The 13,093-nt window shown below is 47.4% G+C and overlaps 1 pseudogene; it reads right to left on the bottom strand.

Annotated features, from left to right (window-relative positions):
- LOC147747190 (28S ribosomal RNA) overlaps positions 1-11,863 on the bottom strand; it is a 15,441-nt pseudogene extending 3,578 nt beyond the window's left edge.
- Positions 11,864-13,093: the final 1,230 nt, after the last annotated feature.

Genomic DNA, 13,093 nt, shown 5'->3' on the forward strand with positions numbered 1-13,093 from the left:
CTGCTCCTCGTTGGGTCGGCGGTGCAATACCCAACGGGCAACACCTCATAGAGGGGCTCTTTGGCGGAGATCTTTTTCCAACTGCCGTATAGATGAAGTGCGGGTATGGGGCCAGGATTCAGGGTAGACGTAGTAGAGTGAGATAAAATAAAGCTAGTGGTACCGGAGACACTTTATTCAGGAGGGCCACTGCTTTAGTTAAAACCAATTTCCTAGAGGAGAGTAGTGGAAAGTAATGTTTCCTACTCTCTTCTGGAGTGTGTTAGAGTCCGGTCGACATGTTTCTCGCTACTCTAAAATTTATTGAGCGATTCTTCAGGACCAAGGGGACTAATTTAGCAAGTATCTAAGTGAGAATGTAACTGTCTACACTATTATCACTAGATGTGGTGTATGTAGGCTCAAATGGCTACCATCCTAGTGGGTGAAAAAGGGAGGGGAAACTATATTACCCTTCTTCAGGTTGCGATTGTTAATACCTAAAGTTAAAAACAATCAGACAGCAACAGTGTCCAACGGGTAAAGCTTCAGGAGATCTTCCACCACAATGTTGATGACTGCCTGAGCTTCGTGTCAAGCACCTACCCATCGCCGCTGGAACCGGGTGGAGCAATATGTGACCATGGCTGACAGAGTCGAAGGCTTTTGATATATCAATGAACACAACCGCTAATGACTCACTGTTTTTTCGTGCTCCTTTTATGATATTTTGCAGGAGAGTCAGATTCTCGAGACAACCTCTCACCTTCATGAAGCCTTTTTGTCTCGTATTCAATTCAACAAAAAATGAGAGTCTTCTAGGTAATATTTTTGTGAATAACTTCATGAATGCAGTACCGATGGTAATTGGACGCCAGTTACTGATTTTTGTAAGTTCACTAATCGGTACATTCTTGGGTATCAAAATTGACCAGTTCTTTTTGATAATTTCTGGTACATTTCTCATCAACAACCAAGATGTTAGAACTCTGGGCAGCAGTCTTGGTTGCTTGCTGTGCACTTTATTTAGTTAATTCAGACCTATCTTATCAGGCCCCACTGCTTTTTTTAGATTGGAGCTCTCAAAAGCATGAGTTATTTCGAGCAGTGTTATTTTTTTGCACAGATTATCAATTTCATAGTCTTCTGGTATTCGATCTATCGGTATGAATTTAGGGTTCTTTTTGTTTTCTTTTTCAATTATGCTTTTGTAGTATTGAAAGATTTCATCAGCACTGATTTGGCAAGTGGCATCTTCTGCCCCATCAGTGATAATCCTGGCATTTTTCTTTTTATCTTTCTTAAACATTGCCTCGTATTCTTTATAGCTGCCCTTTGCTTTTGCATAATTTTTCTTGTGCGTCCGATTTAGCCTTTCGTTTTTCTTTTTTTTTTTTTGTGATTTTGTTTCCTGCTGAGGCATTCTGGTGCTCGTCTTGAGCAGAGTTCATAGGCTCATTATTGATTTCACTTGTTGGTTCATTTGTTGTTACTCTTGCTAGATGAGGACTTATATCAGTGGTGTTTTCTGTGATATAAGTCACTACTTCATCCATCAGATCCATAGCAGCATCGTGCTGCTCTACGTTTTGAGTGTATTTCTCAATTTCTGATATTCTGTCTTCTACTTCATCAAAGTTCTTGATTTTTTGCGCACGTTTTTGATAAAGTCTCTGTGCTTTTCTGTTGTTACTTCCACTGTAACCTCTGGTTCATCGCAAGAGTCATTTTCAGAAACATTTGATGCTTGCAGTACATCTTTTGCGGATTTTTTGATTTTATCTCTTCTATTTCTTCTATTTTCTGCAATTTGTTTACTGTTCTTGTTGTCAAAATGTGGAACCATCAGCGCATTAATATTCCTCTTATTTTCATATATTTTTTCTAATTCTGCTAGTAGCAGTATTTCTTCCTGTTACCATAATTTTGACGGTTTGCTGCTTGCTAGAGCTGTTAGTCTAGGCTCATTTTGCGCTCTTGGATGTGCATGCCGAGCATGTTGAGAAACACCAATTTTTGTTCCAAATCTGAGATCACAGAAGCTGCACAGGAATGGCAGCACTCCTTTCTGAGGTCTTCCTTTACATTTGGCATAATGGCATGCAATATTGTGATATTCGGCTTCTTTGTCACATTTTGAACAGTATGTTTGGAGATAGAAGCCTTTGTGCTTGTTGGAGACATGTTTTCTCAGTTCTTTAAAGGTTCCCATTATGTCTCCACACAAGTCACATTTATATTTTTCGTTTGGGTATTTCCAGTAAGTGACTTTTTTAGTGTAATCACTTTTCCTAGCTATTACATCTTTGCTGACCTCGTCCAGCCGCGGCTCGCGCCCAGCCCTGCTTCGCGCCCCAGCCCGACCGACCCAGCCCTCAGAGCTAATCCTTATCCCGAATTTACGGATCTGACTTGCCGACTTCCCTTACCTACATTGTTCCAGAGGCTGTTCACCTTGGATACCTGCTGCGGATATGGGTACGGCCCGGCGCGAGATTTACACCATCTCTTCCGGATTTTCAAGGACCAGCGAGAGCTCACCGGACGCCGCCGGAAACGTGGCGCTTTCCAAGGCTCGGGCCCCTCTCTCGGGGCGAACCCATTCCAGGCACCCTGCCCTTCACAAAGAAAAGAGAACTCTCCGCGGGGCTCCCGCCGGCTTCTCCGGGATCGTTTGCGTTACCGCACTGGACACCGCGAGGGCGCCCATCTCTGCCACTCCGGATTCGGGGATCTGAACCCGACTCCCTTTCGATCGGCCGAGGGCAACGGAGGCCATCGCCCATCCCTTCCGAACGGCGCTCGCCCATCTCTTAGGACTGACTGACCCATGTTCAACTGCTGTTCATATGGAACCCTTCTCCACTTCAGCCTTCAAAGTTCTCCTTTGAATATTTGCTACTACCACCAAGATCTGCACCTGTGGCGGCTCCAGCCCTTGCCCCGGGATTCCGTGCTCCTCCTACTCGTCGCGGCTTAGCCCCCACGGCTCTCAGCGACGGCCGTGTATGGGCCGACACTCCAGGGCCATCCATTTTCAGGGCTAGTTGATTCGGCAGATGAGTTGTTACACACTCCCTAGCGGATTCCGACTTCCATGGCCACCGTCCTGCTGTCTATATCAACCAACACCTTTTCTGGGGTCTGATGAGCGTCAGCATCGGGCGCCTTAACCCGGCGTTCGGTTCATCCCGCAGCGCCAGTTCTGCTTACCAAAAGTGGCCCACTAGTCACTCGCATTCCATGCCCGGCTCCACGCCAGCGAGCCGGGCTTCTTACCCATTTAAAGTTTGAGAATAGGTTGGCAGACTATATTATCCAGCTTAGCACACGCTACGCCAACCTCACTGCTTTATGGGACTTCAATTTTCACGCAAATGAGGAATCTTGTTCGCACAGCCAAAATGTTATCTCCACGCTGGCGGCCTGCAATCTAGTGCAAGAAATAGCCTTACCCACGCACAAAGCGGGACATAAACTAGACCTGATTTGTTCCAACCTACCAAGTATTCGGGCAGCCCCCCATCCGGTTATTTGGTCGGATCATTTCCTCATCCCTTTTGAGATAGGTATTTTTTGTTCCACTAGACCCACTATCACCCCTAAAGCATCAGGCAGAAACTGGAGCTGTATCACTCCAGAAACGCTCCAGGAATACTTAAAAAATTCCCAACCTATCCCATCGTCTGACCCAGACAGTGGTATTGACCATCTGGACGCCTGGATCAGTCAAGCCCTAGAGGCTTTGGCCCCACTTAAACCCATCAAAACCTACAGGGCTACACCATCTGCACCTTGGAATTCCAACGAGCTTCGTCAGAAAAAGGCCTCGTGCAAATCGCTTGAACGCCTCTGGAGGCAGAACTATTCCTTGGATAGTAAAACCATCTATAAGACAGCCCTCAAAGAATACCGCAGAATGATTGAGGAGCACAAAAGGGACTTTCTGGCCTCTAGAATCAAACATGCTAATAACGGCGCCAGGGAGATTTTCAGCATAGTCAGATCCTTCACGGACCCCAACGCGCTGACTCGGATTCAGCCTGCCTCCCAGTCTTTGTGTGATAAACGTTCGCTATTCTTTGAGGAAAAAATCGAGACCATCCACTCCTCCTTCCCAATCTCCAACAGAGAAGGTCCAAAAGAGGAATCCACCTCTTACATGCTACAGTCCCCCACTCTGACAGAATTTGCAGTCATTTCCAAGCCGACACCATGGCAGAACTACTCAAATGTAAGTCTGGCTCGCCTAATGATCCCTGGCCAGCCAAACAATACAAGAAATTGGCTCCCCTGCTCAATCCCTACCTGAACCACATCTGGAACGAATCCCTGAGAATGGGCTGCTTTCCCGCCAAATGGAAACACGCTTCCCTGATCCCCATTCTGAAAAAACCCAATTTGGACCCTGATAATCCCAGTAACTACAGGCCTATTTCTCTCCTGCCTGCCCCAGCTAAGATCCTGGAAAAACTGGTACACTCCCAGCTGGCGAATTACATTGAATCCAATGGGCTCCTACATGACTCCCAGCACGGCTTTCGGTCGGGCCACAGCACGGAATCAGCCCTTGTTGAAATGGCTGACTCGGTGAGATGGTCGCTGGACCGGGGGTCGAGGGCGGTGTTAGTGCTGCTGGATCTTTCAGCGGCATTTGACACCGTCTCATAAGATCTTGCTGAGAAGGCTGGGGGACCTAGGTATAGGCGGAATGTTTCTGAAGTGGCTCTCTTCTTACCTATGCGACCGCACACAGCAGGTATATACCTCTCCATATACCTCCTCCACTAGACCACTCAAATGGGGAGTTCCTCAGGGCTCATCCCTGAGCCCGCTTTTGGTCAATGTTTATTTCATCCACCTGGCCAAACTGATTGCGCAAACGGGGATTAAATCCACCTCCTATGCTGACGACATTCAGTTACTTTTTACCTTTGAGACCCCCTCCGCCTCTGCCTTCGATCCGCTGAAATCCTGTCTTAGAAACATCTCCAGTTGGATGGACTCCAACTCCCTCCGACTCAATGCAGGAAAGACGGAGATCATGTTTTTTAACTCACCATCTCCTTTGGACCCCAATCTGTGGTGGCCAGATGACCTGAGCCAAGCCCCCACGCCCAAAGACTCGGCGAGAAACTTGGGAGTGCGTTGGGACAATCATCTTAGTTTTAATGCTCAGGTCCAAACAGTAGCAGCATCTTGTTTTGCTAAGATCAAGACAATCAACCGGCTCATCAACTACCTGCCGGCAGACTGCCGTAAGACTGTGGTACAAGCATTGATAACATCTCACCTTGACTACGCCAATGCATTATATCTCGGTATCACAGCAGGCCTTTGCCACAAATTACAGACTGTCCAAAATGCTGCCGCTCGGCCGGTGGAGAGAATTCCAGCTACACAGCACATCTCTCCTCACCTCAGAAAACTGCATTGGTTACCGATTGCCAAGAGATGTGTATTTAAGGCCATGACTCTGGCTTTTCGCGCTTCTAAGGGTAATGGCTCGGCCCACTTGAAAAGCACTTTGAGGCCGTATGTCAAGGCCAGGACATTACGTTCTAACTCGCTACTTCTCCTGGAAACCCCAAGATTCAAACATACTCGTGCCGGAGGGAAAACATTTGAGGTTTGCGCCACTCAGTGCTGGAACAAGCTTCCGGTTACTTTACGTGCCTGTCAAACTGAAGCGGCATTTTGAAAGTCACTAAAGACCCACCTTTTCTCCGTATAATGTTCTCTTCTTTTCCTACCCTCACTGTCCCCAGTTTTACCAGCGCCGGGACGCCCCGTTGGGGCAGCTGTGCGCTTTATAAAGCACACAAATAAATAATAATAATAGGTTGAGATTGTTTCGTCCCCAAGACCTCTAATCATTCGCAAACAGCACAGGAAATATGTCAAAGATGTATGGTATGTGCACAGTACAATGTGGGTAAGACTGCTCCAGTACCCAAAGGCCACTTTCAAAAACCAACAATGCCATTTGAAGCCCTGCAGATAGACTATGTGGAGATGCCACCTACAAATAAGTATAGGTATATCCTGGTGGTGGTGTGCATGTATTCAAAATGGATAGAGGCATACCCGGTAAAACACAATGATGCCATCTCAACAGCCAAGTGCTTGATAAAGGAATTGATCCCACGTTTTGGGGTCCCAAAAACCATATTTTCAGACAATGGCAGCCACTTCTGTAATGAAATAATAAAATTGACATGCAAAGCCTTGGGAATACAGCAGAAGCTACACTGCGCCTATCATCCAGAGGCGGCTGGTGCAGTAGAAAGGAAAAATGGCGTGCTCAAGAGCAAGATAGCAAAAATATGTGCTGACACAAAATTGACCTGGATGGATGCCTTACCTATTGCCCTAATGAGCATGAGGAGCACACCAGATGCCAAGACCAAACTCAGTGCCCATGAAATAGTCACTGGGTTGCCAATGGTAGCTTGGGGAGTTCCAGACAAAAATGCTCTGCCTATGATGACGAATGAATTGTTGAATGATTACTGCATGTCACTTACACGCACTCTTGCTTCTATCAACCAGCACGTGAAGGGGGCCCTTCCAGAGCCACTGCAAGTTGAAGGACACAAGTTTAAACCTGGGGACTGGGTGCTCATCAAGGCATTCCAGAGGTCCAACTGTCTCCAAGCTCGCTGGAAGGGTCCACAGCACGTCCTGCTCGCCACGAAGACTGCAGTAAAGTGCACCAACAACAAATCCTGGATCCACGCCAGCAACATCAAGAGGGCACCTCCTGACACCACATCCAGCCAAGACCCAGGTCAGCAGCACATACCAACACCGGAATTAATGAAAGAGGATGAAGAGGTACAATTTACGATCAACAAAGAAGACAGAGATGAAATGTCAACAATACCTATAATTGATCCTCTTCAGGAAATAGATGAAGTATTACTGCTAGATATCATCCTAACAAATATTTTAACAAATATCTTTGACTTTGGGAATAACGGTGAAGAAAACAACGAAAGCGCACTACTGTACATCCAGGAATCATTTGATCAGCTACAATATGAGCTAATCAAGACTTAAACAGTATAGCATTACGAGAAGCTTTAGATAGAGTACTTTCTGACTAAGAAAATTCAACTAGGGTATATTGCACACTACCACCAGGAGTAATAGCTCAGTTGCAGAACAGGAAAAGTATAGCACACTTCATCAGGGAGTTCTTAGTAAAAAGTGGGCCAGTACAACGTTGAGTAGATGAACTGATCCAGGAGGTATTTGCGAGTCCTCCTGTAACTGCAAAGTGCCCATGCCACTGCAGCAATTAGTAGATGAACTGATCTAGGAGGTATTTGCAAGTCCTCCTGTAACTGCAAAGTGCCCGTGCCACTGCAGCAATTAGTAGATAAACTGATCCGGGAGGTATTTGCGAGTCCTCCTGTCACTGCGAGCACCCGTGCTGCTGCAGCAACCAGCAAATAACTTTTCACAGGTTGGCAGGACAGCCTGCTTTAAAAAGCTACCTTTAGGGTGAGGTACAGTGGACAATATTGTAAAAATTAAGTAAGGTTGCACTAAAGGTTGAGATACGTGACCAAAGGGTCGTGCATTACAAGAATTACATGCATATCTTTGGGAGGCGAGAAGTACCAAGAAATTCTCGGAGGCCATCTGAAATATTAACGAATAGCTGTTCGCAATACATTCTGTACTACAGCCTCACCTTATATGTGTTCATGCTTTTTGTGTGTTTAGCTTATATTATAGTAAAGATCCACAGTGATAATTCACAACATCGTGTCACAGGGCTCGACAAATCCGAAAAATGGTACTAGTCCTGCAGGTCTAGTACCATGGAAAATCCCCTCGACCTGACTGCAACCCACTTGACCTCCGTCTCTGAAAACGGAGCAAAAGTGACAAGATAACAAGATTTAAAGGCATCTTTATTGCTCATTCCCTTTAGGAGCAATAAAAGTGCCTTTAAATCATGTTATCTTGTCGCTTTTGCTCTGTTTTCAAAGACAGAGGACAAAAGTTAGTTTGACTTCCTACTCGCCAGAAAGGGCGAGTAGGACCTAAAAATAGCTCGTCCTGATCCATTCTCCCTCGCAAATGCGAGCGGGCGAGTGGATTTGTCGAGCCCTGTGTCATCAATAGCACTACATCCAATTAAAGAACGTATAAGAATAGATAGGTATGAATAGGAAATATACAGCTCTAAAAATGAAGAAAAAATGGTACAAGTCTAAAATGTGCATACCTGGGGTGATATTCTGTCTGTTATTGCTAGCATTAATTACTGTATACTTATTGGACGTGTTCTATCCCATGGAACAATTGATACCAACACCAACACCCCCTGCTATCATACCTGCATACACTTTGTCACCTGAAGAAATAGCCCACAGAGAAGATATGCACCACAATTCCTTTGTGACTTTGTTGCATCATACCAATATGATATTAACAAGGGGAGATTGCTGGATATGTTTGCAATTCCCAGCTTCGGTGGACCAAAGTTTGCCCCTGGTTCAAGTCCCACTGCCTTTTGAAGCATCCTGTTATGCCATTTACATAACAATAGTACAAATAGAGCTAATAGCTGTTTTGCAGAATTTAAAGAAAAGTACTACTGGTGCAGGGACAACTATGGCTCCACCTGCAGGAACATTATATAACAAATATATGGCAGATATTCTGACGCTGGGGAACTGCACGGAAGTAATAGAACAGAATGCAACATTCCCCCTGTCTGACATCTTTACTCCGCTCTTTCCAACTCAGAATACAAGCACTGGGATAGCAGGCCCATCAAAAGAGGCAAATAAGAATATACCATTTTTGAAGTTAAAATTAAGAAAACACAATGCAATAGTGAGTATTTGTATTAAGAGTAATGGGACCTATCAGGTGGGCAATAGTACAAATTGTAACATGACATTTGAAATGACGGCCGGAAATATTAGCATTCCACTTTACGTAGGTGACTCAATTTATTTTATTTGTGGAGAGAAGGCTTATACATGGCTTCCAACAAGTTGGAGTGGTTGTTGTCACCTAGGTTTTGTATTACCTGCTATAGCAATAAAAGACACAAAGGAAGTATGAAGGGACATGCAAAGACATGCACCACGGCGAGGCAGGAGAAGTGTGGATCAAAGAGATACCGCATCACAGATAGCGGGTGATATATTTAAAGGGGTGATACCATGGTTTGTTCCTTCTATCAACTCAGGGGATATACGTAGATTGTCCAGACTACTAGAAGCAACAATAAATGAAACGACAAGTATACTTGAAAATATTACAGTAGAGCTTCAAGCTGTGAGATTAGTTTCGTTACAAAATAGAATGATTCTTGACATGATGCTAGCAGAAAGGGGAGGAGTCTGTGCAATTATAGGGGCGTCCTGTTGCACCTATGTCCCTGACTCCTCTGTTACTGTCAGGGAGGCAATAAAAAGATTGCATCATATAGGTGTAGAAGCACATCAGGATTCAGGTACATGGGATATAGAAGGTTCACTTTGGAGTTGGTTGAGCGCATGGGGTTGGAAGATAGGAATGGTCTTCATAACAATTTTCCTACTAATAGTAGGCTGTTGTCTATTAATAAATTGCCTGCCAATGTGCTGTCAACTATTGGGACAGCTGACAAAATGCCAAGGGAGGAGATTAAAGGAAAAAGAAAGAATGCTGATGCAAACAGTCACTACTGAGTTGATGAACATAGACATTTCTGACAATGATAAGAATGGACAATATAATTATTAAATTATGATATGCTTCGTGATGAAATTATTTTAAACTAAGGTTGTTTTGTAAAAGATGAAAAATTAGTTGGCCCTTTGTTGAATGAATACATTAAAACGAACCGTAGTTTATATTAATTTATGTCTGTCATCTGCCTGTAAATGATATGAGCCACTCATAATGGAAGGTAGCTCCATGCTGCACAAATGGTTAAAATTAAGTTGTCTGAAATTCAGCTGAAACCAAAAAGAATCGCAAGTGAACGTGTACGTGCCCATTCTGCTGTAACTCCAACTTGTTTAATGATTCACAAGCTTTCACCTGTGTACAGATCCAGTTCAGCGAGTCAATTCCTAGAAAGGGCTCGCTGACCTAGGACGTGTCAAGTTTGCTCTGCCCTTGCCTGGGTAACGTGAAGGGGTAAAGTGTTTGTTCAGCACAAATAGTATGTGCGTCATTTGCATGGGAAAAGCAGAAAACATAGGCCTCTGCTGATTAGATCAAACAGTGCACATTGACATTTCAAGATAACCGACCAAGGCTGTAGGTCAGGAGGTAGTGGTGTAAAAGATTAACCAGTATCTGCATGGTCAGATCCGTCAGGAATAATGTAAAGTGTGAACGTAGACATATTTCTGAAATGCACCATGATGTAATGTACACGTGGCTGAGATGGTCACACCACAATGTAGTAGTTAATGAATAATGTGTCAGGGGTCTGTGAAAACATACATAAAGACTGATTTCCTCTCTATGAGATCAGATCACTTTGCAGTACTGCAAATTGTCTCAGCTGCAGCTTATTGGCAATAAAGCCATTTTTTTTAAACCTTGTATGTGCCCTTCTTGTCCCTATTCACAAATGTTGTGCTTTTACACCAGACAAAACTGGGGGCTCCGAGCGCCAGCTATCCTGAGGGAAACTTTGGAGGGAACCAGCTACTAGATGGTTCGATTAGTCTTTCACCCCTATACCCAGGTCAGACAACCGATTTGCACGTCAGGACCGCTATGGACCTCCACCAGAGTTTCCTCTGGCTTCGCCCTTCCCAGGCATAGTTCACCATCTTTCGGGTCCCATCATGCACGCTCATGCTCCACCTCCCCGACGGAGCGGGCGGACGGGCCGGTGGTGCACCCGCTGCTGGATGCGCGGCGGGCCCTCACCTTCATTGCGCCACAGGGTTTCGCTCGGCCCTCCGACTCGTGCACGTGTTAGACTCCTTGCTACGTGTTTCAAGACGGGTCGGGTGGGTAACCGACATCGCCGCAGAACCCTGGTGCCCGGCGTGGGCCTCCCCACCCAACGGCGCGACGCGGTCGGGGCGCACTGAGAACAGTCCGCCCAAGTTGACAGTCGCGCCGGGAGCAGGGGGCTCAGCCCCCCTTCAACCGCTCCGGCGCGTCCCAAGGGGTGGCCTGGGACGGGTGCCCGGGGGAGGGCGCGGAGGCGGTCGAATCTCCCTCAGCCCCGCGGACATGTCGAAGCTGCTGCCAAGGGGGCTGTAACACCCTCAGCCGAAGCGAGGGCAACCTGGCACCCCAAAGCCTTTCCAGCTGACCCGGAGCCGGTCGCGGCGCACCGTCACGGTGGAAATGCACCCTGCGGGGGCCGGGTAGGGCCTGGGCCCCGGTCCCGCAGAGGGGATCCGGAACTCCCGGGCCACCGACCTTCCCGCTGTATTGAATCCTCTGGGTGGATGGCACGGACCCCACCCGTTTACCTCTCGACGGTTTCACGCCCTCTTGAACTCTCTCTTCAAAGTTATTTTCAACTTTCCCTTACGGTACTTGTTGGCTATCGGTCTCGCACCCATATTTAGCCTTAGATGGAGTTTACTACCCGCTTTGGGCTGCATTCCCAAGCAACCCGACTCCGAGAAGACGCGATCCCGGCGCGCCGGGGGCCGCTACCAGCCTAACACCGTCCGCGGGATGAGCCTCGATCAGATGGACTTGGGCTCCCTGAGCGACGCCGGGGAGTCGGTCTTCTGTGCACCACATTTCCCGCACCCGCCGCCGGGCGGGGATTCGGCGCTGGGCTCTTCCCTCTTCACTCGCCGTTACTGGGGGAATCCTGGTTAGTTTCTTTTCCTCCGCTTAGTAATATGCTTTAAATCAGCGGGTCGCCATGTCTGATCTGAGGTCGTAGTCGGAAGAATGGCGCCAGAGCGTCAAAGGGGGTTGCCGGGGAAGGCCGGGCCCCACTGCCAGAGCAGGGGGAACCGGCATCCCAGCAGCGCACGCCCTCTTTCCCCAGATCACATCCGGAAGGGTTTTTCCCTCCCCGGGAAGCCGGCCGCAGAGGTGGGCAGGAGAGTCAGGGCAGGCCTGGAGCAACCAGGGGAGCCTAAGAAAATCAGTGTTGTCCCTAAAATGGGCCCACAGGCCGAAGGCACAGGAGGGGACCTCTAGCAGTTTCACAAAACAAGACCTTTCAGGGCACAGAGCGAGAGGAGGCCAAAGTCCTTTGCACGAAATGTGCACAAAGGTTGGGGCTATTGATAACCCAATGCACTTGGTTAAGGAACGCCAACAAGCACATGCACCTGCAAATGTATGCGATACACAGGGGTTGGGGTTATGCAATCCCCACAAGTGATGCTGGCCTCAAATTCGGTGAGAGGGAAGCTCGACCTCAAGAAACCTAGGAACCCAGCTCCTGTGTTGCTGGAGCCTTCGGAGTCCGCAGGAGCTCAGGATCAGCAGACCAGTCAGTTGTGCTACGGTGTCTGCAAATGCAGGGGAGTGACTCCTTCACCCCAAGGGAGTTACTTCAGTTGTCCTTGATGCTCCACAGGTTCTGCACATAGCCTGTTTGGTGCACAGGCACAGGCGATGCTTTGGAAGCAGAGGGAGACGAATTTGAGCCCAGTTGAATTCCAGCAAAGTCCAGAGTGTCCAGGCGGTCGAAGGTCAGTGGTTTCTAAATCGTAATCTAGTCCACGTAGAATCTAGGGTCCTACAGCCCGGTAAGCCCTTTTGTACTCATGGGAGAGGGTAGGACAGATTCAGGGGTCATCCCAGGGAAGGGTCAGGACATTGGAGAGGATTCTCCCCTGTTCTTTGTCCAGTTTTGCACCAGAGCAGGAGCCAAAGGCTCCCAAGACTGGTTTGAATTGGACTATGCACGGGGGCACCAAGTGTGCCCCAGATGAAGAATTTCAGGCACTTTGGAAGTGCACCCACCCAGCCCCAATACACTACATCCTATCTCGGAGCAGGTCACACCTCCCTGTGACAGGATGCCTATTGTCCTGCCTTCCCCTGCTCAAGCTTGGTTCTGCAGCAGGAAGGAAGAAATGTGTCTCTGGTCAGCAGCAACCATTTTGTGTTGCCCGTGTCCAAAAGGCTGGTACCGGGAAGACCAGTGACCCCA

This window comes from Lissotriton vulgaris, chromosome 1_1 (genome assembly GCF_964263255.1).
Source record: "Lissotriton vulgaris chromosome 1_1, aLisVul1.2, whole genome shotgun sequence".
NCBI classification, from domain to species: Eukaryota; Metazoa; Chordata; class Amphibia; order Caudata; family Salamandridae; genus Lissotriton; species Lissotriton vulgaris.